Raw genomic sequence first — 23,715 nt, 5'->3', positions numbered from 1 at the left:
ACATTCCAACATCCCAAAGTAGTACCCTTAACACAAGCTTGAACACACGGGACTATTGTATCAGTAGGGTGGGGTTCACAGGGTTGCAGGGAAAATTCAACGAATGGAGAAACCTCATTGAACACCCCTTTCCTTTTCGTGCTTATTAACTCATCCTGTATTGCTAACACTGCAGGAGAGCCTAGGGAAGAAGCAACCTGGGGTTGCAGTGTGGCAAGAGACTGTGTTGGTGAGACCAGCTCCCTCAGGTGAACTAAGTTCCCCTCCTCACAACAGCGCAGAGAACCATTAGCGCTTGCAACAATACGTGGGAGGATACCCGGATCACCTCCCACATACGTATTATACAGGTCTTCGTTACTACTCTTTCTTGTTTGTCAATCATTAGACGACAGCCCAGAGAGAGGATCATACAGGTTTCTCAGTGGGATGTTCCAAAGGTCTTTGGGGTGGGAGGGCCTAATAGTGTAAGGATTCACTGAAAATAAACTGGGAGGCTGCTGTAACTGTGTAAAGGCAGGCATTGGGGGAGCCAGGGGAAACGGAGGATTATTTGCATATGGCAATTCCAGATGTGATGGGGGACCAGAGGGCTGGATATAAGGCTTTGCCCACCCCGGCGTTTGTACTGGGCAGTTGTAAGTGGATTGGATATAAGAGCGATATAGCGCCTCAGGGTTAAAGTGGGGAACATGGAAACTTGGTGTAAAGTTGGACCATTTAAGGAGGCTTTTGGTGTTTTTGTTAGCTCTACCAGGAGGTTGATTGTTAGTGTTAATCAAAGTTTCGGGGTAGAAATAACTTAGATTCCTTGTGGAGATCCCTCCCTCGTTGTTTCCCACATACCAATCTGTAAGGTGAGATACAACCCGATGGTCCCTGAAGTTAATAATCACAATGTCCCCCTCAATATCCTTAGGGCGGACCCCAAAGCACTGACATCTTCTGACCGTGACGATATCCCCGTTAAGATTAGGTGGAAGGGGTCTGTTTGTTTTTAGCCAGAAAATGACTTTGTTTTTTAGACTTTCGTCATTTTCTCTTTCCCCTTCGTGAACTGGTGGCACACCTGTCATGACAATAACAAAATTTAGTGAGTCTGGCGGCAGCTCAACATTTCTCTTTGAAGGTAATGGAATTTTCTTTTTACTATTTACGCCAGCAGGTTTACCCATCCCTTTCTTTGTCTGCAGTGCTAATCCCTTGGCCAGTGATTTACTGACTACCACACTGGGGTTAGCTGTCGCGGGGGGTAGTGTTGTAGTGGGTTTCGCCACCACCGTCAGGGCTTTATTTGAGATGGTGACTGCTTTAGTGGTATTATTGGTGAGTTGGCTGGTACTTTTAGATGATTTGCCAGCAGCAAGAGATGAACCGGCAGGTTTGGTAGAGGGGCCCCTGTTCTTATCCAGGCCCGTGGTGTGTGTAGATTCAATGGTCGCCACAAGGTGATCCAGTTTTTCACCCATAATCCTCACGCGTTCTAAAAAGGGAAGCATGTAGGATTTGATAAGCTTCTCCAAGATATCAAGGGGCACCTCACTTACCCCTACAGTTACCAACTCTGGGGTAACGTGATCACGTGTGTCCGAAGGAAGGGGCTCTACTATTGGAGGTGGATCCGGCTCAATATTTTGATTTGATGGGGGTGGTAGTGGAGTGGGGCAGCTACGTCCTTTCCTTTTAACCCCTCCCTTTCTCCTTTTCTTCCTAGGTGGGGAGTGAACAACCCTTGTAGCTTTATCAGACGTAGTTCCTGGCTTTAGTCCACTCGTCTCAGGAATGATCTCGCCTGGATCAATACAGACCAGAGACAAGTTGGACAGCAAGGGGGTTGGTTCTACTTCCCTAATGGAAGTCTCGGGGATGTTTGTTTCAATAATGCTTGAGTGATCAATAGGAGGACAAACAAGCTGACCTCCGCAGGTGGCACTACTACAGGGCGGGGAGATAGCAGGAAACCTAAATATACTAGGGGTAAGGTTGAGATCAGTCGCGTCAGCATCAATAACGCTCAGACCTTGGGCGGGAAGTTCTTTAGTGGTATTAAAAAGTGGTAGAGGGTTTTTCTTTAACTGCTCAATTGAGCGTCTACGCTCGGCTCTTCTTTCGGCAAGGAGTAAGTCCATGTCTACTTCCTTAGCAGATTTCTTAAAAAATGTATCCAGGGGACCCAGAACAGAGACACTCACACCAGGCGGAGCAGAATGGCTCATGTTCAGGGAGGATAGATCAGTATGAAGGAGCGATGTAATAACTATAGACCACTGCTAACTATCCACAATGTAAGAACACTATGGCTCTGCCAACAATAAACAAAATGTAAATATCCTAGCCCAGCCCGGCCTCCCTCGGCCCCGGACGGCCACAGACGGTCCCGCCCTTGTCCCAGCCTCTTAATGCTTGCGGTGGATGGGGGCGGGGCCGGCAGGGAGAGGAGCCCAGCTGGAAACGGGCGCGCGGGGACTCCTGGTCCGTGGAGTCCACCCGCTGTTTCCTCGCAGCCCTGCCGGTCACCAGGTGATACCCCTTTCAATCAGGCAGCAGCCGCTGTCACCGCGAAGCGGGACCCGCGCAGCGGGTCCGGCGAGCAGCAGCGGTTCAGCAGGCTGAATCAGAGGAAGTCCGTGGTAAGTGGCCTGGCGTGGCTTCTAACAAACAACAAATCCCAAACTACTTTTCTGAATCATAGGGGCTTTGTAGTCATCCCATTCACCATGGTCATCTGTGTCTGTTTGTATCTCACCTTCGTCTGTCTGAGCATCCTGAGTGTCTTCCGTGATGGCTATAGGAGGAGGAAGGATCTTCTCCCTTGTGGATTTGGGAGTACTGTGGCCCGGAAGAGTATTGGGTACTTCTTGGGAAGGTAAAGGCCTCTGAGGAGCATTTGCATCGGAAAGCGCCCGTAAGAGTCATTAAGGAGGTGACGGAGATCAGACACCAGAGACACTGGAACGTTCATGGATTGTTCACTAAATGGATGATGCTCTTTCTCTCTGTCATCGTAAGGATAACATTCCTGGAAGCAATCCTGCCTCTGCATGAAAGACGTGTCCCTTTCCGCAAAAGAAAATTCCCCTACCAGATAAGAAGATGGATCATTGCCCTCAATGTCCTCATCATTAGAATCTTATCACCGGACCTTTAACTGCGATGGACTGTATTCATGGCGAAACATATTTCATCCTCTGACTCTTTGAAGTCCAGAAAGTGAGCAGGAGGTAAAGGAGATATTTTGGAGACATCTTGTATTTGCCTAGGCTAAAGGAGACTGATTTTTCCCTCCGTCCAGGCACTCGATGACGGTGCAACCGTCGATGCAATTGTCTGTGGTACCGTTGACAGGGCGTGGACAGCTTCACCAATGGAGACGTCGTCGCTAGAACCCTCGACGAACCTGTGGTCAACAGTGAAATTCTCGTTGATGGGGAAGACCTCTTTGATGAAGACGTTGTCACTGTTGTCCAAGCTCCCTCCACTGTTGCTGTCGTCGACGTCTTGACCTAGGTCCTCGTAGTCGCAAGGTCCAGCGAAGTCCAGAGTGCCCAGACGCTTGAAGTAGAAGTGGTGTCTGAAATGTATCTTGTCCCACAACGAATTTAGGGACCCTCCCACAGTTAAGCCCTTAACTACCCTAAGGAAAGGTTTGGGACGATTCAGGGGTCCCTCCGAAAGGAGGGGCTGGACAAGGGGGAGGATACTCCCCTGTTCTTTGTCGAGTTTCACCCCTGAGCTGGAGCCTGAACTGGTTATAACTAGACCATGTATGGAGGGCACCAAGTGTGCCCTGCACGCAGACTATGTGGCACTGGCAAGCGCTACCACCCTGCCCCAATACACTAAATCCTGTCTGGGAGGTAGTCATCAATAACAACAAACCCCTGTCTTATGGACGCAGATCATGTCAGTGTGCCTTTCAACAGATCAGTCTCCTATCAGTGTTTGCTGTTGCACTATCCTCTGTACTATCATTTTTTCATGGGTATCTACTGCAATACGTCCAACACTTAAACAATTTTTTTAAAAAGGGGGAAGAAGATTTGGTATATTGGTTAACAACTCTTGACAGTCGCACGGAACGCCACAGGATGACTGAAAATTCAGTCTACACAGTGCATACACAAAGTACAATTGAAAATGTGTTGAAGCCAATTCTGCCGAAAAATCATCTGCCAGAAAAATGTGTGGCGAAAAGAATGACACCTCACGCGAACACCACCCTCAGGGTAACTGGCAAGTTCTCACCAGACAGGACCCCTTTTCTCATCACTGGTTGTCATTCAATTTAGAAAAGAAGAAAAATGTGTCCAAACAGAACCCAAAGAAGTGAAAGTGCGCAAAAGCAGAACCGTTGGAATTGCTAGTGACAATGCAGTGTGATTAAAATCAACAGGCACACCTATCCGCAAACTTTTATTCCTAATTTTTAGGCGTGGTCTGTTGAATTAAAAAGGCTGGTAGCTAACATTGCATAACATTACCTATCGCCAACATGTTTCTCTGCCTCAAAAGTAACGGCAAATTTGTCAGGGCAACACACCTTGTCACCACACCACTGTTGGACACTTTGTTCTGTAGCGACCTCTATTGCATTGCAGGCGCGTAAGTTATAGTGAGTCCAACTAACTATAACGTGGGAATTTCAATGGTTTTATGTCAGTAAAATTTCCAGCTAACTATAACTGGTGTCAAACCTATGGTTTTTTCAGTGAATTTAATAGGTTTTTTAAATGCAAATTCCTAACTATAAATGGTGTGAAACCTATGGTTTTTTTCAGTGAATATATATATGTGTGTGTGTGTGTGTGGGTGTGTGTGTGTGTGTGTGTGTGTATATACACACACACACACGCATACACATACACACTATTTCCTTTATACCGTCTCTTCTCTCCTCTTTCTCTCCTCTTTCTCTCTTTTTCCAAGAAAGCAACAGGCATTACCCTTTTAGACTTTTAGATTTTGAGACAGTACCAACACCTATTAAGTTTTTTAAAAAACCATACTAAAATAGGTGCACCTCCTAAGAACGCATTTGACTATGGTAAGCACTTCTGTACCCCTACAATCGGCCACTGGTGTACCCCTTAAGTCCCTAGTGCACAAGTTACTTACCTTCGGTAACGAAATATCTGTAAGAAACATTAGTAGTGATAGATTCCTTACCTTAGAATTACCCCCAGGCGTCAGACTGGATCAGGAAACTTTTTCGTCAGCAGTACCCCTGCGCGTCGGTAGGCATTGTCGTGCGGCGCCACATGCGTCATTGGCATCGTTGGTGCCGGGATGACGTCGCTGGTGCTACTTAGACGCACCCACGTGCGCTGACATCATTTCTGTACACGACTTTCCGCACCAGGAATGCAGAGCCATGCAATAAACTGACCTCTGCTGCCATGAAAACTAGGGCCCTAAAAAAGGATGACCTTAGAACAGAACGGCCAAAGAAGCTGTCTCTCAGGACTTGGCTGTCCAGGCAGTAGTGCTTGGGAAACGTGTGCAGCGAAGCCCACGTAGCTTCCTGACACATGTCCTGCAAGGGAACTCCTCGTCCCAGAGCAGTAGTGGCTGCCGTCGCCCGCGCCACCCCACCGAAGGTCCTTTTTAGCCAAGGAGTAACAAGCCTTTGTGCACAGAACGACCCACCGAGAGATGGTCAGTTTGTGCACAGCCTGACCTTTCTTGGCGCCCACGTAGCCAACAAAGAGCTGGTCATCCACCCGGAACTGTTGTGTGCGGCTCGGATAGAAAGAGAGCGCACGTTTTAGGTCCAGAAGGTGGAGCCCCTCTTTAGAGGGATGCGGAGGCGGAAAGGTGGGCAAAGTGATGGTCTGCCCGATGTGAAAGGCAGTGACAACCTTTGACAGAAAAGAAGGAAGAGTCCTTAGGACAACTTTGTCTGGATAAACAGAGAGAAAAGGAGGCTTAGAAGAAAGAGCATGGAGCTCACTCACTCTTCTGGCAGAGGTGATGACAACCAGGAAAGCAGACTTTAGAGTGAGCAGACGAAGAGGGCAAATAATGAAGTGGCTCAAAGGGAGAGCACATCAGAAAGGTAAGAACTAGATTCAAGTCCCACTGAGGCATCACGAAAGGAACAGGAGAAAAGGAAACATATGCGTGATGTGTTTCAAGAATCTATTTACAACAGGGTAGAAAAGGGAAGGCTGATCTGGGAGCCTTAAAAAGGCGGAAATGGCAGAGAGATAGCCCCTGATAGTGCCCAGAGCAGAGCCCTGTTGGGGCAAAGAGAGAAGAAAAAGAAGGACCTCTGAAAGAGGGGCAGAAAAGGGATTCACAGCCTTTGCTGTGCACCATGCCACAAACTTATTCCACTTACAGGCGTATAACATCTTAGTGGAGGGACGCTGGCTGCCAAGATAACATTACAGACTTTGGGGGACAGGTCAAAAGACGTCAACTGCTGCCGCTCAATCTCCCCGCAAGGAGGTGGAGGCTGGACAAGTTCGGATGGAGGACTGTCCCCTGCTGCTAAGACAGAAGATCCTCCCGAAGGGGCAGACGGATCAGGGGAATCGATGCTTATACTGAGTAGCTCTGGATACCACACTCTTCTAGCCCAGTCCGAGGCCACAAGTATTACTTGGGCCCGGTCATGTCTGTTCTTCTTCAGCACTCTGGACAGAAGTGGTATAGACGGAAAGGCATGCAATATGTAGGAGACCCCCTCTGAAAGAACAATCAAGGTCAGGGAGAAAAGGGGAAATAATAACACAACATGACAAAAAGTCTCCCTCTCAACCTCAAATTCTTTTACACTTGAATTAATCCAAATACATAACGTGAGCACCAAAAAAATTACTGTAATCAATAACCAAATACTCAAACAATTAACAAAAATATATTCTTTTATTTCATTTCTTTTATCAAAAATGTTTTCATCATAATACTCTTTTTATAAAAATGTTTAACTCAACATAACTTATTACAAAAATTCATCAATAGTCATATCTCAATAAAAAGAACAGTAGAGCAATAAATACAGAATAGCCCCCGGTAGAGAAACAGAAACCAAATTCGCACACCACCATTCAAAACATACTCTTACAAACCCAGACCGACCTTCACACTCATAACAAATATCTGGGGAGCTTAACTACAGAGTGACATTGTAGTTTAAGTGACCAAATACAACCATTGCATACAGCACGATTTAACAAGGCAATGGTTGACGCGTTTCGGTGGCTGCAAGGTGATGGAATCTTCCTCAGGACCTGCCAGATATAGAGCCCCAAAAAGAGCCGCTCCACCCGGGGAAAAGAGATACCACTGGAAATGTAATTGCACTGTCATCTATTAGAATACACTCGGTTGTTTCATTTATCCTACACCGACTGAGGATCTGCCACTTCTCAAACAGATTGTCACAAGATACAGCTCTAAACTCCTGAAATGACTAAAGATCATGTATTGTCGCTTCTCACAAAGATAGTGACAGTACCCAGAACTCCTCTCCTTTCTAGAGGAGAAATCGCGCCAGAGATTCCCTTCTCAGATTCCAAAGCGCAATGTACCAACGTTCTCAAGCATTCGCAGAGCGCCGTCACTTGTAAGGCGTAAATTAACTGTTCACTGCAAAAGCGGAAAGGCGTACAACAGACCGCAACTCCACTCGCGACAAAAAGCGACGCCGAGCAAGTGCCGCCTTGGAAATTCCATCACACAGAACTGATGACATTGCACGTTATCTTCGGTGGCGAATAGATCTAACCAAGGCTCTCCCCACTGCTGAAAGAGACCTTGCGCTACGTCCGAATTCAGATGCCATTCATGATCCATCATGAACCGGCGGCTGAGTTCTTCTGACCTGGCGTTCAGAGAACCTGCCAGGTATTGAACCACCAGTGACATGCCCTGATGTTCCAGAGAAGCCCAGAGGCGCTGAGCCTCCTGGCATAGGGTCCACGACCCCACCTAACCTGTTTGTTGCAGTGCCACATGGCGGTGGTGTTGTCTGTCAACACCTGCACTACTCTCCCCATGACAGAGGGGATGAATGCCTTCCGTGCAAGTCGGATCGCCCGAAGCTCCAGCAGGTTGATGGATGTAGAGCCTGGACTCCGCTGGAGACCAGAGGCCTCTGATCTCCGCCTCTCCCATGTGGCCATCCCATCCCAGAAGTGCGTCCGTCACAACTGTATGTTCCAGTTGGGGAATGGAGAGGGATCTGCCACTGACCCAATCGCGATTCGTGAGCAACGACTGCAATTGCCGTGCAGTGCCCTCCGAGATCTGGACGTGTTCGGAGAGTTTGCCCTGATGCTGTGCCCACTGGAACTTCAGGTCCCACTCAGGGACGGCTCTAGGCTCATGGTGGCCCTGTGCAGGGAGCATAGGTGGGGGCCCCGGGAACTTTGCCATTAACCAAGGCGTATCTCGCTGCTCGTATGTCACCCTTCAACTCAACAAGCACGGCTAGTGCATATAAAAGGCAGCCAGAAACAAACACTCACGCAAACAACCACACATTCGCGTGCTCACGAACGCACAAATGTGCATGCACGCACACATGCACTCACGCACAACAGGAACACACACACACGTTGAGGAGCACACAGACGCATGCATTCGTGAGTTCTCGGTTATGCACAGGCACACACTCAAATGTGCATACACACGCGTGTCGTGAACATGCATAATGCAGACAAACCATTCAGTATTGACTACGCTGCGCATCTGAGACATGTTGTTAACACTCACATAACTAGGCAGCTCAACTGGAAAGACAGGCGATTACTTTATAAATATTTTGTGAGCAGTCTCGTCTCAGAGACAGAGTCAGACTCGACTCTCACCGTTCCGTTGGGAAGGAGGGTTCACACTGAGAAAAAAAAATCACCAAATTGTGGCTTTTACAGCACACTTGTCACATAAATGTTCAACCAAAATCCAAAGTTTGTGAAGGGGCGCAAAGGAAATATTCCCAAACCTTAGTGGTGCTCTACGGAAGGCCTTACACTGGTCATTGATGTTGGTACCCACCTCCCACTGTCACGTGGCTGTCACTGATCCGAATACACAGAGCATTCTTCACCATGCTTTCAACCTATTCTAGATCCAGGGAATGTAACTTAGTCTTAAAGGGGAAAGGTGGACATTTCACAATCTCTTGCTGTAGTCCGGGAGCCTCACCGCTTACTTTCAGAACCAGTGCGAGCCTCTTTCTAAATTTCTGTTTATTAGATTAGATTTCTCGTAGTCTATTAATCAGCAAACCTATACCATTCACAAACTTTGCAAACATTGGAATAGGGAAGTCTTACATTAAACAGAAACTTCTGTCTTTGGTGATGTAAAAGGGTGTGTCCACTTTTAAAAGCTTGTGTTAGGACTTAATAATAGTATGAGAGAGCTCACTATACTGAGCATTACAGCTTCAAATCACAGAATGCCAACTTATCTCTTCATCCTTCTGGGAGTGATCACATGCTTCCAAACACTTGGGGAGCTCGCTTTCGCTCCCTTTGGTCTCGCTCTCTTTCACCTTCTGCGTTTCTCTCTCTTTCAGCTTGTGTATCTCTCAGACAAAGTGCCTTAGCTTTAGTCAACTTGTCAGTATAAAGTTAAATGTTTGAATCGTTTGGTCGTTTCTAGGAAACATGATCCAAAAAGCGTGTGTTATTTTAATGTTGGTCTTTTTCGCATCAACAAACTTCTTTTTAGGCTTTGCACAAAATATTGTAAAAAGGATTGAAAAAAAAATCTGAAGGGGCACCCGGATTTGAACCAGGGACCTCTTGATCTGCAGTCAAATGCTCTACCACTGAGCTATATCCCCGCCTGTTCCATCTCTCCACAATAAGGAATATATTTGTTTTCATTGGCCCTTCCTGTGCAATATCTTTTAGTTTTACATTTCCGTCTTGTAGTTCGTTTTTTCCGCTCAGCTCTATCCTCAAGCCATTTGGGTTTTTTAGCACTGAGCTACAAACATATCCTCCAATTCTGTTCCTGTCCTTCACCTCTTTGGTGTGCCTGACCTATATTCACCGGTCTTGTTCTTTATTTCTCCACTGACCTACGTGGCCCTGCTTCAAGGCGCGCCCCAAATATGATGACGTTTCACCTTCTGAATGCGGACAGAAAGCCTTCTTAAATAGGATGTTTTTGATTTTACCTCCGCGAGACGCCATGGAGCAGCACCTGGAGTCAGGGGCCGCGCCGGGGATGGCACCCAGGCCCTCTGGGGGCTTCTGCACAAGCAGTCAGGACAAAACCCTTCCAGCTGTCAAAAACGGCGCCTCAGTCAAACAGTATCTGTAAAGCGCACTAATCACCACAGCAGTGCTTAATTTGTAAGATTTGAAGTGCTGGTGCTCAAATCTTTGTTGGAGGCCACACCAACTTTTCTCTGGCTCTACCCCCTTCCTCCGATTTAACCAGGCCTGGGATCTGTAGAACAGGAAAAGTCTTTTGTCCAAGATCACACAGCATTGGTCAAGTGGGAAGGCATTATTTGAAGGACCGTCTCCTTGTGCCACGATCGTCAAGCAAATACAGGCCGGACTGTCTGTAAATGAAATCTCTCTTCAGGGATAGACTACAAATTTATAATGACATCCGGGGGATTTAAGGTGCATGATAAAGAAAACTAAAAGTACCAGGATGCATCGAGAAAAACAGAACTGAACGAGCTGTGCATGCCTGACACGGGCTAACTGTCAGTGCTCAAGGATCATTTGTAAACCCTGTCTCATGCATACAGAGGCACCCTATCTGAGCATCTCGCATAATTCCCGCTCACAGCATATACCTGCTATGGGCTCGAATACAACACCGACGCATCAGCCAGTGCATGGCTAGATGTGTGCGTGAAATAAATGTAGAGGTGGAACCTTGTCAGCAGCTCTGGACACTGGTAGACGAGCTGACTACAGTGCAGATGTAATGTTCAGTATGCAGAAGTCTAATAATGCACGCTTCAAACACTATAAATAGCAGGTGCTTCTTTTTAGCCAGTTGAATCTACGCATTTCATTGCCCCTGGAAGGATGAAAAGTAGCTCAGGAGTAGTCAATTTCAATTTAAACGTATGCATTTCATATAAGAGCCCCGAGCGATGCTCAGACATGCTGGAGACAGTAGCCTCGTGTCATTTTATTACAAGCAACCGGACGGATGCACCAGACCACAACCTTAAATAAAATGACGGATGGAAGGCGTAGACACGTCACGAACACTTCTATCAGTGCGCCGACTGGGACTTGAACCATAACTCGAGACCTCGGCAGTAGCACATTAACCCTCAGTCATGCATGCGTTTTGAAACTACTAGCAGTGCACACTCATCCAAAAGGAATACTATAACAAGAAACATACACAATTCATATAGCTACAAGCCAGGTGAAATACTGCAAACCCTGCAAGGCGTTAAATACCTCCAATGCTGCAATTCATATACATCGATTAGCCATTTATCGCCATGAGGTCATGAAAGTAGTAACAGGCACTGCGCTAACAGAGACCTGCCTAATTTAACAAAGGTATATAGCGACGAGTCGATGTGTTAGAACCCGCATGCGTGGCATCCGCAACCCAGAAGGAATGGCACACAACCGCGCGTCTTTTAGACTGGTATAGCGCCTCAACCGTGCCTGCCAGATAGGCCTGGCGCAGTGTGTGCGCTGGGGACAGTCTGATACAGGAGTATGTCTGTCAGCTGGAGGAATGTGTGTCTGGCCGCTCTGGCGAGAAAGATGACGCATGCAGCCTGGGCCTTACCTGGGCTGCCTGATTAACTGCAGTGCAGACTCGACTCCTGACTAGCTGTCACGGGTCGGGACTCGAGTGAGAGTAGACTCGTCTCTGCAGTCTGTCCGTGTTAGCTCCAGGCGCTAGGAGTTGATGACACAGTGATGGCAGGCTTCCTTCTTCCAGTACGTTCCGAGGACCACCACCACCACCACAGAATGCAGGCACACGCCGACTGGAACTGTGTCTGTCACCGCGGGATGGACTGATGATGACTACGGAATGGTTTCTGTTTCATTCATCGACATGCCACTGCTGTGCTTCGGAGTCTGTGGAGAGCTGCAGGTACACTTTGGCTGTGCTTGGACAAGTTTCTCTCATCTCTAGTGGTAGTACATGGTTGGTCAGTTTCGTGGAGATTCTTGAGTGCATTTGTTTACCTACGTTTGTGTTTGCAATTATCAGAGCGGCACATTTCAAAATGAGTCAGATTTCTCATGAGATTCTTTTCGTATGAGGTTGAGTCTGCGCAGACTCGAAACCTCGGCTTCTGACGTCTGCCAGACCCGATGCCCTTGCTGAGAAACACCGCCACTGCCAATCAGGGACGAGAGCCGGAGGCCGCCAAATCCCTGCCAGGGGCCGCCACGCAAATATTGTATCCATCCTCGTGGCGGCCCCTGGGGTTTGGCGGCCCTGTGCAGGTGCACAGTTTGCACATGCTTAAAGCCGGCCCTGTCCCACTGCAGATACTGCATATGCGATCTGGCATGATCCACAAGGAGGATGCAGGAGGCCAGCAGGGTCATCCTGACCGAAACCCCGGACAGAGGTTGAAAGATCGCTATCATAGCCTGAATGTTCCAGACTCGCTGTTTGGGAGGATTAACCTGAAACCGCGCCGAGTCCAGAACCATTAGATGAAAAAGAGCTTCTGCAAGAGAATCAGGTGCGATTTCGGCACATTGATGGAAAACCCTAGCAAATGGGTCAGCGTTAGTCTGGAGTTGGGAGACAACCGCCTGGGGCGAGCCAGCCTTCAACAGCCAGTCATCGAGATAGGGGATGACTGAAACCCCTGATCTGCGCAGATGAGTTGCGACCACCGCCATCACTTTTGTGAACACCCGAGGGGCACTGGTAAGACCAAAGGGGAGCACAGTGAACTGAAAATGCTCGTGGCCTACCGTGAATAGCAGGTAAGGCCTGTGGGCAGGCAGGATGGGAATATGAAAATATGCGTCCTGTAAATTCAACGCCACCATCCAGTCTTGCGTGTCCAGGGCAGACAAGACCTGAGCAAGTGTGAGCATCTTGAACTTCTCCTTCCGGAGGAAGCGATTGACGTTCCGAAGGACTAAGATAGGACACAGGCCCTTGTCCTTCTTTGGAACCAGAAAGTAGTGGGAATAACAACCACAACTTACTTCTGGCATTGTAACGCGCTCGATATACCCTTGGCCAAGAGGGACGCAACTTCCTGCTGGAGGGGTGCCAAATGATCCCCTGACATGCAGTGGCACTGAGGTGGCCTGGCTGGAGGGGTTGTCTCAAAGGAGAGGGAGTAGCCCCTTCTGACAATTTGCAGCACCCACTTGTCTGCAGTGATGTTGCACCAGTGGTGGAGATGATGGCGTATGCGTTCACCCACTGGCTTCTGATGGGCCTGAAAGGTCGGACTAGGAAGGCTTGGAAGCGGATGCTGCACGGGCGGTGGTAGACTGACACGCCCACTGGCCCCCTGAACCACCTCAATGGTTCCCACATCTGTGGCCACGCTGAGATTGTTGCTGCTGTGGCCTATGGTCCTGTGAACGCTGTGGGGTGCCCCTTCAACGGCCACGAAAGTAGCGAAAAGCAGAAGGCGGATGAGGCAGAGCGGCGACAGACCCAAGGACTTTGCTGTAGGCCGGGAGTCCTTGAAACGCTCCAATGCACAGTCTGCCTTATTGTCAAAAAGGTGAATGCCATCAAAGGGCATGTCCATCAAGGTGCCCTGAGCATCCCCTGAGAAGCTAATTGTCCTCAACCAGGAGTGGTGCCAAAGCGCCACTGTCGTGGAAATCGACCTGCCCAGTGAGTCAGCAGTATCCAACCCACAACGTATGGTGAGCATCGCTGCGTCTCTCGCGGCTGCAATCGCCTGGGAAAGAACAGCCTGGGCCTCCTCTGGGCAGTTGAGCCGCACCTGCGCAACCAAGTCCCACAGAGCATGGGTATGACGGCCCAAGAGGCATGCAGTGTTCACCGACCACAGCCCTAAGCTGGCAGAAGAAAACAGCCTCTTGCCAAGCTGATCCAGCTTCTTGGATTCCCTATCTGGAGGTGCGGTAGGGAAAGCGCTCTGGGATGTTGAGGCTTGGACAATTAAGCTCTCAGGGGTGGGGTGTTTGGTAAGGAAGAGGGGATCGCCAGGAGCCGGGCGATGACGTCAGGCCACGTTGTTGGGCGTGGACCAGGTGCCTAACAGAACGTCTGAAAGTGCTTCATTAAAAGGCAGCAAGGGCTCCATAGAAGGAGCCGCCAGTTGGAGCACTTCTGCCAGGAGGTTAGTCCTGACGGCAGGGAGTTCGAGGTGGAGAGCCTCGGCTGCCCTACGCAACACCACTGCGTAACTGACTCCCTCCTCCTTAGCCACGGAAGGAGGAGACAGCATACCAAGGTCAGGTGAGGTGTCAAGACCACTGGCCTCCCCCAAATCCTCTGCCCAGTCCGCATCATAAGCACAGTCCTGTGCTCGAGGCTCCTCAGACCCCTCCCAGTCCTCCCTTTCCTCTGAAGTCTGTGGAACAGGCTCAAAATAAGGAGGGCGGACATAGGAAACAAAAGGCCCCATTGGCGTCGGGCGACACCGATCCGGCAGCATGTCCGGGTCAAGACTGAACCATGAGGACGACATCATCCCAAGGAGCGGGAGATGTCAGAAGCCGTGCAGGGGAGATGGGCGCCGGTGGAGGTGTCACTAGGTCAACCGGCGTCGATCGGGGTCCGATCCCGGATCCCTGGGGGGCCTGCGCCGTATGCCAGAGCCGGTGGTGACACCGGGGCTGGAGCCGCTGGAGATGGCAAAGCAGGACCCCCCGTCAGGCGGCCCAAAGAGTCGGGACCACCCGCACCCTCAGCCGTGTCGTGCGACGGGCGAGGGGAAGTTGAAGAGCAACAATGCTTCTTCGATTTCATTTTGGAATGCTTTGACTTACCTGACCCGAGAGCTAAGACTTAGATCCAGAAGAATGGTGATGACGACTCCGTGACCAGTCCCTCGACCTCCCATGGGACCGGGACCAGGACCTCAAGCGGCCTGGAGCCGACTGCCGGACTTCAAGCAACTTTCGGGACCGCTCCCGTAAAGTCTTCAGCGCCATTGCCCGGCAGTCGGGGCACGACTTGGGGTCATAGTCGCGCCCAAGGCAGTAGAGACACATGCGGTGGGGGTCCGTCACCAACATCATGCGAAGACAGTCCCACAGTTTTTGAAACCGGGCATCCCTACGACACCAGGAGTCGAGTGACTCGAAAAGATGAGGTAAAAGGCCTCGAAAAGCTGCGTCAAAAAATTACTGGGCGTACTTGCTCTTCCTGGATCTGTGCTTGCTGGCACGGAAAAAGAAAGAACTGACGTCAGCATGCGTGGTTGCATCTAAGTAGCTCCAGCGATGTCATCCCTGCGCCAAAAATGCATGCGGAGCCGCATTGCGACGCCTACCGATGCGCAGGGGTACTGCTGATGAAAATCTTTCCGGATCCAGTCTGACGCCTGGGGGTGATTCTAAGGTAAGGAATCTATCACTACGTGTTTCTTTCAGATTATGCAGTTATGCAATCACTAAGGTATAACTCATGTAGTAATATATTCACCCAGGCACTACTGTTGCACTCCTTGAATCACAGAGGCACTACCTTTCTACTCTTGTAGTCACTCAGCCAGTAGTCATTCTGTTATGAAATCACCCAGGAACTACTTTTCAGTTTTATATTTACTCAGGCTCTACCTCAGTAGTCCTGCAATCACCCAAGAAATACACATGCACTTATAAAATCACACAGTCACCTGCTGTGTCCTCATGTAAATCCCCATAAATTATCCCTGCAGTCATGCAATCGCTGAGGTGTTACCCATGTACTCTTTAATCCCCTTGTACTCTTTCAATCACATATGCACTTTTCTTGTACTTATGTAATCACTCAGTCAGTGCTCATGTACTTTTAAAAGTACCCAGTCACTACCTTTGCACTCCTGTAATGAGTCAGGCAGGATCTTAGTAGTTCAGTAATCACCCAGGCGGTACTCCTGAACTTATAAAATCATTCACTCACTTGCTATGTACTTCAGTAATCCACCAAATATTACCCTTGCAAGCATGTAATCATCAAGCGCCAACGATATATAGTTTTTCTACAGTCATGCGGTCATGCAGGCTGTACCTATGCAGTCATTTAATGACCTACACACTACCCTTGCAGTCGTAGAATCAGCCATGCCCTTATGTTGCATTCATCTAATCACCTAGGCAGTACTCAATGACTCATCGATCCCTTCAGGTGCTATTCATAGACTTATCCATGCAGTCAATGTGTATGTTTGCACTCATGAAATTAGCTAGTCACTACCCATCTTCTCCTGCAATTATCCAGTGACTACCCTTGCACTCAAACAATCACACAAGGACTACCCATGGAATTTTGGAATCACTCAGGCAGATCTAGTACATGTCTCAGTTTCTAGGTTTTACTATATTTCACAAATATTGTACACATATTTCTTTTAGATATCATGAAGATTTGAAAAGCTAGAGACATATGGATGCATGCTTTTTAGAATTTGGACAGTCTTATAGATGTAATAGTCTGCTGCTTTATATTTGGCTATGCCCAATTCTCATGTAGTTATAAAAACACCCAAATAATCGTCATTCACTTTTACAATAATTCTGGCCTACATGTGCAGTTCTGTAATCACCCAGGCATTACTGCTGCACTGATGCAATCATTTAGGCACTATATATGCAGTTATGCAATCACTAAGGTATAACTCATGTAGTTATATAATCACCCAGGCACTACTGTTGCACTCTTTCAATCACAGAGGCACTACCCTTGTACTTATGTAATCACTCAGCCAGTAGTCATACTGTTATGAAATCCCCCAGGAACTACTTTTGCAGTCTTTTATTTACTCAGGCTCTACCTCAATAGTCCTGCAATCACCCAAGAAGTACACATGCACTTATAAAATCACCCAGTCACTTGCTATGTAGTCATATAAATCCCAAGAGATTACCTCTGCAGTCATGCAATCGCCGACGTGTTACTCATGTAGTCCTTTAATCCCCTTGTACTCTTTCAATCACATACACACTTTTCTTGTACACATGTAATTATTCAACCAGTACTGATGTACTTCTAAAATCACCCAGTCACTATCTTTACACTCCTGTAATCAGTCAGGCAGTATCTTAGTAGTTCAGTAATCACCCAGGCGGTACTCATGAACTTATAAAATCACCCACTCACTTGCTATGTACTTCAGTAATCCACCAGATATTACCCTTGAAGGCATGTAATCATCCAGGGTCTAGTTATGTACTTTCCCTATAGTCATGCAATCATACAGGCTGTACCTATGCAGTCATGTAATAACCTGTACACTACCATTGTAGTCGTAGAATCACCCATGCCCTTCTGTTGCATTCATATATTCACCTAGGCGGTACTGTATGACTCATCGATCCTTTCAGGTGCTCTTTATACACTTATCTATGCAGTAAATTTGAATGTTTGCACTCATGCAATTAGTTAGTCACTATCCATCTTCTCCTGCAATTACCCAGTGACTACCTTTGTACTCATACAATCACCCAAGCACTACGCATAGAGTTATGCAATCACTTAGGCAGATCTATTACATGTCTCAGTTTCTAGGTTTCACTATATTCCTGAAATATTGTACATCTATTTCTTTTATATTTGATGATGATTTGAAAATGTAGAGACGTATGTATGCACACTTTTAACAATATGGAGAGACTTATGGTTGAGTCATACAATAGTGTATTGCGTTATATCTGGTAGGCCGAACACTGATGCAGTTATAAAAAGACCCAAGTACTACCCATGCAGTCTTCGAATGATCGAGGCACTACATATACAGTGCTGTAATCACTCAGGCATTAGTGCTGCACTCATGCAATATTCTTAGTACTACCTATGCACTCATGCAATCACCAGCGTATTACCTATGCACTATTTTAATCATGTAGCCACTACTCATGCACTTATATAATCACAAAAGTATTACTGTTGCAGTCTTTCAATCACAGAGACACTACCCTTGTACTTATGTAATCACTCAGCCAGTAGTCATCAAATAACCCATTCTCTACCTTTGCATTCCTTTACTCACTCAATCACCCAAGAGGTACCCATGTACCTATAAAATCACCCAGTCATTTCCTATGTAGTCATGTAAATCCCCATGTATTACTCCTGTAGTCAGGCAATCACCCAGGTGTTACCTATGTTCTCCTTTAATACCCCAGACATTACTGCTGTACTCATGCAATCACCAATGCATTAGCTATGCAGTGCTTCAATTATCCAGGTACTGTGTTTGAACTCTTTGAATCATGTAGAGACTAGTCTTGAAGTTATGTTATCACTCAGCTAGTTTGAAAACGTGGAGACATACGTATACACGCCTCAAAGAATATCGACAGATTTGTAATTGAGTGGTGTATTAGTCTTCTGCTTTATATGTTGCTACACCCAACACTTATGCAGGTATAAAAACACCCTTATACTACTCATACAGTCTTCCAATGATCCAGGCACTACATATTCACTGGTGTTATTACTCAGGCATTACTTGTACACTTAAGCAATCACCCAGGCAGTACCTCTGCACTCATGCAATTGCCAAGGTATTACCCATGCACTCTTTCAAACATGTAGCCACTACTCATTCACGTATGTAATCACCCAGGCACTACTGCTGGACTCCTTTAATCATGAGATACTACCCTTGTACTCAAGTAATCACTCGGCCAGTACCCATGCAGTTATAAAATCACCCAGTCACTTTTTTTTATGTAGTCATATAAATCCCCACATATTACCCCTGTTGTCATGCAATCACCCAGGTGTATTATATGTACTCCTTTAATCCCCCAGACCTTACTGCTGTACTCATGCAATCACCAATGCATTAGCTCTACAGTACTTCAATTATCCAGGTACTGTTTCTTAACTCTTTCAATCACGTACAGAGTACTCTTGTAGTTATGTTATCACTCAGTTAGTATGCGTGCACTTATAAAATCACCCAGGCAGTACCCTTGCAGTCCTTTAATCATTCAGATAGTAGTTTAGTACTTCTGTAATCATCCGGGCAGTACTCATGGAATTATAAAATCACCTACTCACTTTTTATGTTTTCCACTAATACCGCAGATATTACCTCTTCAGTCATTCAAATCACAGAGGCACTAGTTATGTTCTACCTCTACAGTTATGCAATCACGCAGGCTGTACCTATGCACTTACATAATAATCCATACACTACTCTTGCAGTTATCGAATCACCCAGGCCCTACTGTTGCATTCATCTATTTACCTAGGCACTACTCAATGACTCATCTATGCTTTCAGGTGCTATTTATACACTTATCCATGCACCTAACGTGTATGTCTGCACTCATGGAATTAACTAGTCACTATCTGTGAGAAGGTGGCCTGACATGCAGTGCTCACTATTCTAGTGAACACTATGTATCAGTCCAGCAACCCTTATTGATGATTGGTTGTAAGTCAACCTTATAGACCAGCTATCCTAGTAGCATGGATACGAGCAGTCTAAGGCTAAAGACTCGAGAGGGCGTGTTAAGCCAGCTGTTATACCACACATATACCCCTTGAACACCAAGTGAAAGGACACCACACAAGTGTTATGAAAATAAACAGTGTATTTATTAAAATCACAACAGCCCTGTACTCTTTATGAGGACAAGGTACTAAGCACAACACAAAACTCTTACGAAAATACTTAAGTTAGCACAGTATATACAAATGCCCGAGGGGCACGGAAAACCATATACTCTGAAAGTGGAATGCGAAATTACTAGCAGGTAAGTACAGTACTAATAGGCTTTGGAATCGCTAGGACTTGACTATAGAATTGTTAGATTACTTCTAGGAGACCCAGGGGACTCGGGTGCAGAGTGTGCACTCTCACGCGTGATGCGGGACAAAGTCTATGGTAGCTAGATTTCACAAAGTTAGTGTTCTCGGGCGAACCCGACCTGGTAGGAGGAAAATGAAAGTGGATTCTGACCCTTGGATAGTGAGGCTATGCTGGGGCACCAAAATGCCGAAGTTACCTAGCCCAGGGGCTGCAGCTGCATAGTTCTCAAAAGACGTCGGGAATCCTCGTAGACGGACCAGGAGCCTGGAAGAAAGATGCTGGCAGGCAACCAGTGAAGAGAGTTAGAGTTGATCCAAGCCTGGATCTTGAAGAGAGATGACACCTGAAAGCAGAGGGGACCAAGTTCGTGACTACTAGCCAGTAGTCAGGTGGCACCAGGAGGGCACCGGATGGTAGTCACCTCGACTAGGTGAGTGGGTGACGCTGTGCTCGCAGATCTCACGGACCAGGAGGCGTTGTCGGGGACCAGGAGGCGTTGTCGGCGACCAGGATGGAGGAGCGAGCTGTCTCGCGATGGATGAAGCTGTCGGCGTCGCTGGACCCAGGATTGGGCAACAAAGCCTTGGCAAATTCAAGCCCACGCGGTGGACTCAAAATGGCGTCTGGAGTGGACCAGGAGGGTCCGGGGTGCTTCTCTTGAAGAAGGAAGCAAGGGCCAGTCTGGAGCAACCAGACCAGCAGCAGTGATGTTGTCGGGCGTCGTTCAGAAGGCCACAAGCCAGCCGGCTAGTAGCCAAACAACGCGGTGAGCAGCAAAAAGCAGAAGGGCCCCACGCAGATCGTGGAGATGCTGGGAGGCTGATCTTCGGTGCTGGAGCTGCTCAGGGTTGGGGCTTCTCGGACCCCAAAGCACTCACCAGAGGGACACTCGGCGGGCTTGTTGTGAAGAAGTCGTGCAGTCTTGGCGATCGTCGGTCCCTCGAGGTCTCGTCGCACTCACGATTCTCAGCTTTGCTGTAGAGGTGAGTAGAGGTCAGAGGTGCCAGGGAAGCCGGGTCTCGTCGAACTGTGTCGTCGGATTCCTGAGGAAGGACTTGCAGCAGACCGCAGTGTTCTTGATGGTGCCTGCGGGTGCAGGGTGACTACTCCTTAGCCACAAGGGAGAATCTTGAAGAAGAAATCTTGATGTCCTTTCGCAGAAAGTCGTGTCTTGATTCCAAAGATGATCTAATTTGAACAGAGGGCCCGCTCCTATCTTTATACTAAGAAAAGGGGCTGACCCGGTGACTAGGTCCTGCCTATGGGTGGGACTAGGAGGGGGGTGGTTACACCCCTCTCCCATGCCGGACTTCCCCCAGGACAGGGGCTGGTGTGCCCCTGGAACTGGTTCTGACCGGCCTATGCGTAGTGAGCACCGGGGTGCCACTCAGCAGTCACCTTCCTGTAAAGCCCTGCCTACCCAGGATACACAAAACCCTGTCTGGGATGGTGCTAGCACCGCCCCTGACAGGAAACCCTTTGTCCAAGCTCTCCTCTCTGGGAGGACTCCCAGCAGCAGGAGGTCAGACTCGTGTCTGTGGTGGCAGCATCCATTTTGTGGAGCTGAGGCTTCGCTTAACTTTAACCGGGGTTCACAGTTACATACATGTCGTGTCCCTCTAGAAGTGTGGAATGCTACCCCGTCGCCAGAATTGGCGAGGGGTTAGTATTCCAATTCGTATGACACCTTACTCGACATGTTTTGATAAAGCAATACCAAAGATAGCATTTAACCGCGAGGATTATAATGCTTAAGAGTATATGGTATGCGTTATCATGGAACAGCTATTAGGACTTGGTTCCGCAAGCTGCAGACAGGCTCAGCTCATGCCAGAGCACTATCTCACACGATTACAAGCACTCTGCCTTCAGGATTGTCAAGGCCTGCCATAGGAGTGACTGATAGGAATCTGTGTGTCCATTTTTAGGGTTAGATATAGGTATACTATATCTGCAGCAAAGGGTGATTACACGACTTTGCCCCAGCTGTCATGCAGCCAGTTGTGTCAAATTTAGGAGGCCAGCCAGGGGTGGCATAATACATGCTTCAGCCCCTGGTAGGCCCTGGGTACACCTATGCCCTGAGTTACAGGGTCTGATAAGGTGGCCCAGTACCAATTGGAAATGTACCTAAGGTACATGGAATCCATTTTAGAGAGAGAGCAGTAGGCCTGGGGTCCTGATTGGCAGGGTCCCAGGTCGACTATGTAAAAAACCAGCTAAAACACAGGGCAAAAAGTTGGGGGCAACCATAGTCAGGAGGTACCTTCCTACACAAACCCCCCCCCCCCCCCAAACGAAAGGAGATAAGTCTATCCTTGTCCAGGTAAGCCTCTATTACCTAAGTGGCCATATAAGGAAGGACCAGCTCTGGCTTGGTTTCCCCCTGTGTCATGGTCCACTAGGCAACCCCTCACCCTAAGGGTATCTGAGGGTCTCCACCATAGGGAATCTCTGTCTCTGGTGTGTCTTGGGAAAGAAAAAGGCTGATGCTGGGATGGAGTACTGAAGTGAGGCTCCTCTACCTTTGGGCTCAACTTCCTCCAATCACCATTCATCATGTGTGCCTTTCTTTCTTTAGCTGAGATGCACTGAGCTCTCAGGGTCAGCCTCTGGCTACCTAAAGCTGGAGGCTGAGTCCCTCTGTTTGGCTTACTGGAGGGACAGGTCAGGTCTGGGGTTTTTAGGCCCCATGTTTGACTGTGCCCAACAGTGTCCAGCTGTGGGAGGTCCCTAACTACTTTTAAGGGGGATCCCTCAGGAGTCTGATTTATTTTCACTTGGCTAGGTTTACCAGCTTCAGTGATCCTAATCTGCTGATTAAGGAGTTCTTTTGGACAGGGGGCCCTTTGGGGTCCACCACTGGCCTCCCTGACCTCCACAGCCCTGGGCTGACTGAGGCAGGGTAGAGAGGGGCAGGTTACCTGCTCAAGACTGGGTCCCACCTTGGAAGGGTCCACTGACATCAGGGGCTCTGCCAGGCTAGGCCTGACTACCTCTGGGGCAGTTCCTTCACAAGGGGTCAGATCAGTTCCCTGAGGAGGCTGATCCTTTCCTAGAGTCTGGTAGGAGGGGGATTTCTCTTCCTCCTCAATGCTCTCTGTCTGAGTGGAGTGATCCATTGTTTCATGCTTCACAACACTAGCATCTGTTTGAGTAGAGGCTGAGACCATTACAGCCTTGCCAACCTTTTCAGGAGGGCACTCAGTTTGTGTTTGGGCTGTGACTGTCACAGCCCTCCTATCCTGTTCAGGAAAGTCTGTCTGAACCTGGGCAGTGGCTACCACTGCTCTTCCAACCTTTTCAGGGAGGAATGGTGCTTGGACTGGGGCTGTAGTTATTACTGCCCCACTAACCTTTCTGGATAGGCCTATCATTCTGGAGTGAGTTTCTTGCTCCACCTCAGCCCATGCTGAGATTTCCAGGTCATTCCCCAGTACGCAATCTACAGGTAGGGTGTCTGTCACTGCCACTCTCATGGTCCCTGTGACATTACCCCAGCTGAGCTCAATTACTGCCATGGGATGCCTTCTTTTCACTCCATGAACGTCTGTCACCTGGTAAGTGAAACCAGGGGTCAGTTGAGCAGAGGGGACCAGATGGTCAATCACCATGGTGATGCTGGCCCCAGTGTCTCTGTATGCCTCAACTTTCTGACCATTGATAAGGGGCTCCTGTCTATACTTTCCCAAAATGTGGGAACCAGTAGTGAAGTTGGCAAACCCCAAGCCAGTCTCACAGACAAGAGTTGTTTCAGGGGACCTGGCTAGGCCATAGTCCACCTGGTTTCCCAAAGTAATGCCCACCACATTCTTGGGGGCACT

The 23,715-nt window shown here is 48.2% G+C and overlaps 1 protein-coding gene and 1 non-coding gene across 2 annotated transcripts in view; both read right to left on the bottom strand.

Moving 5' to 3' along the window:
• Positions 1–23,715, bottom strand: part of DNAH17 (dynein axonemal heavy chain 17) — a 15,539,113-nt gene that overhangs the window by 5,202,386 nt on the left and 10,313,012 nt on the right. The window lies entirely within an intron of this gene.
• On the bottom strand, positions 9,728–9,799 carry TRNAC-GCA (transfer RNA cysteine (anticodon GCA)). The gene has a single exon. It is a non-coding gene; the product is annotated as a tRNA-Cys (tRNA).

This window comes from Lissotriton vulgaris, chromosome 7, assembly GCF_964263255.1.
Source record: "Lissotriton vulgaris chromosome 7, aLisVul1.2, whole genome shotgun sequence".
NCBI lineage: Eukaryota > Metazoa > Chordata > Amphibia > Caudata > Salamandridae > Lissotriton > Lissotriton vulgaris.
This window is presented reverse-complemented; position numbering and strand designations above follow the sequence as displayed.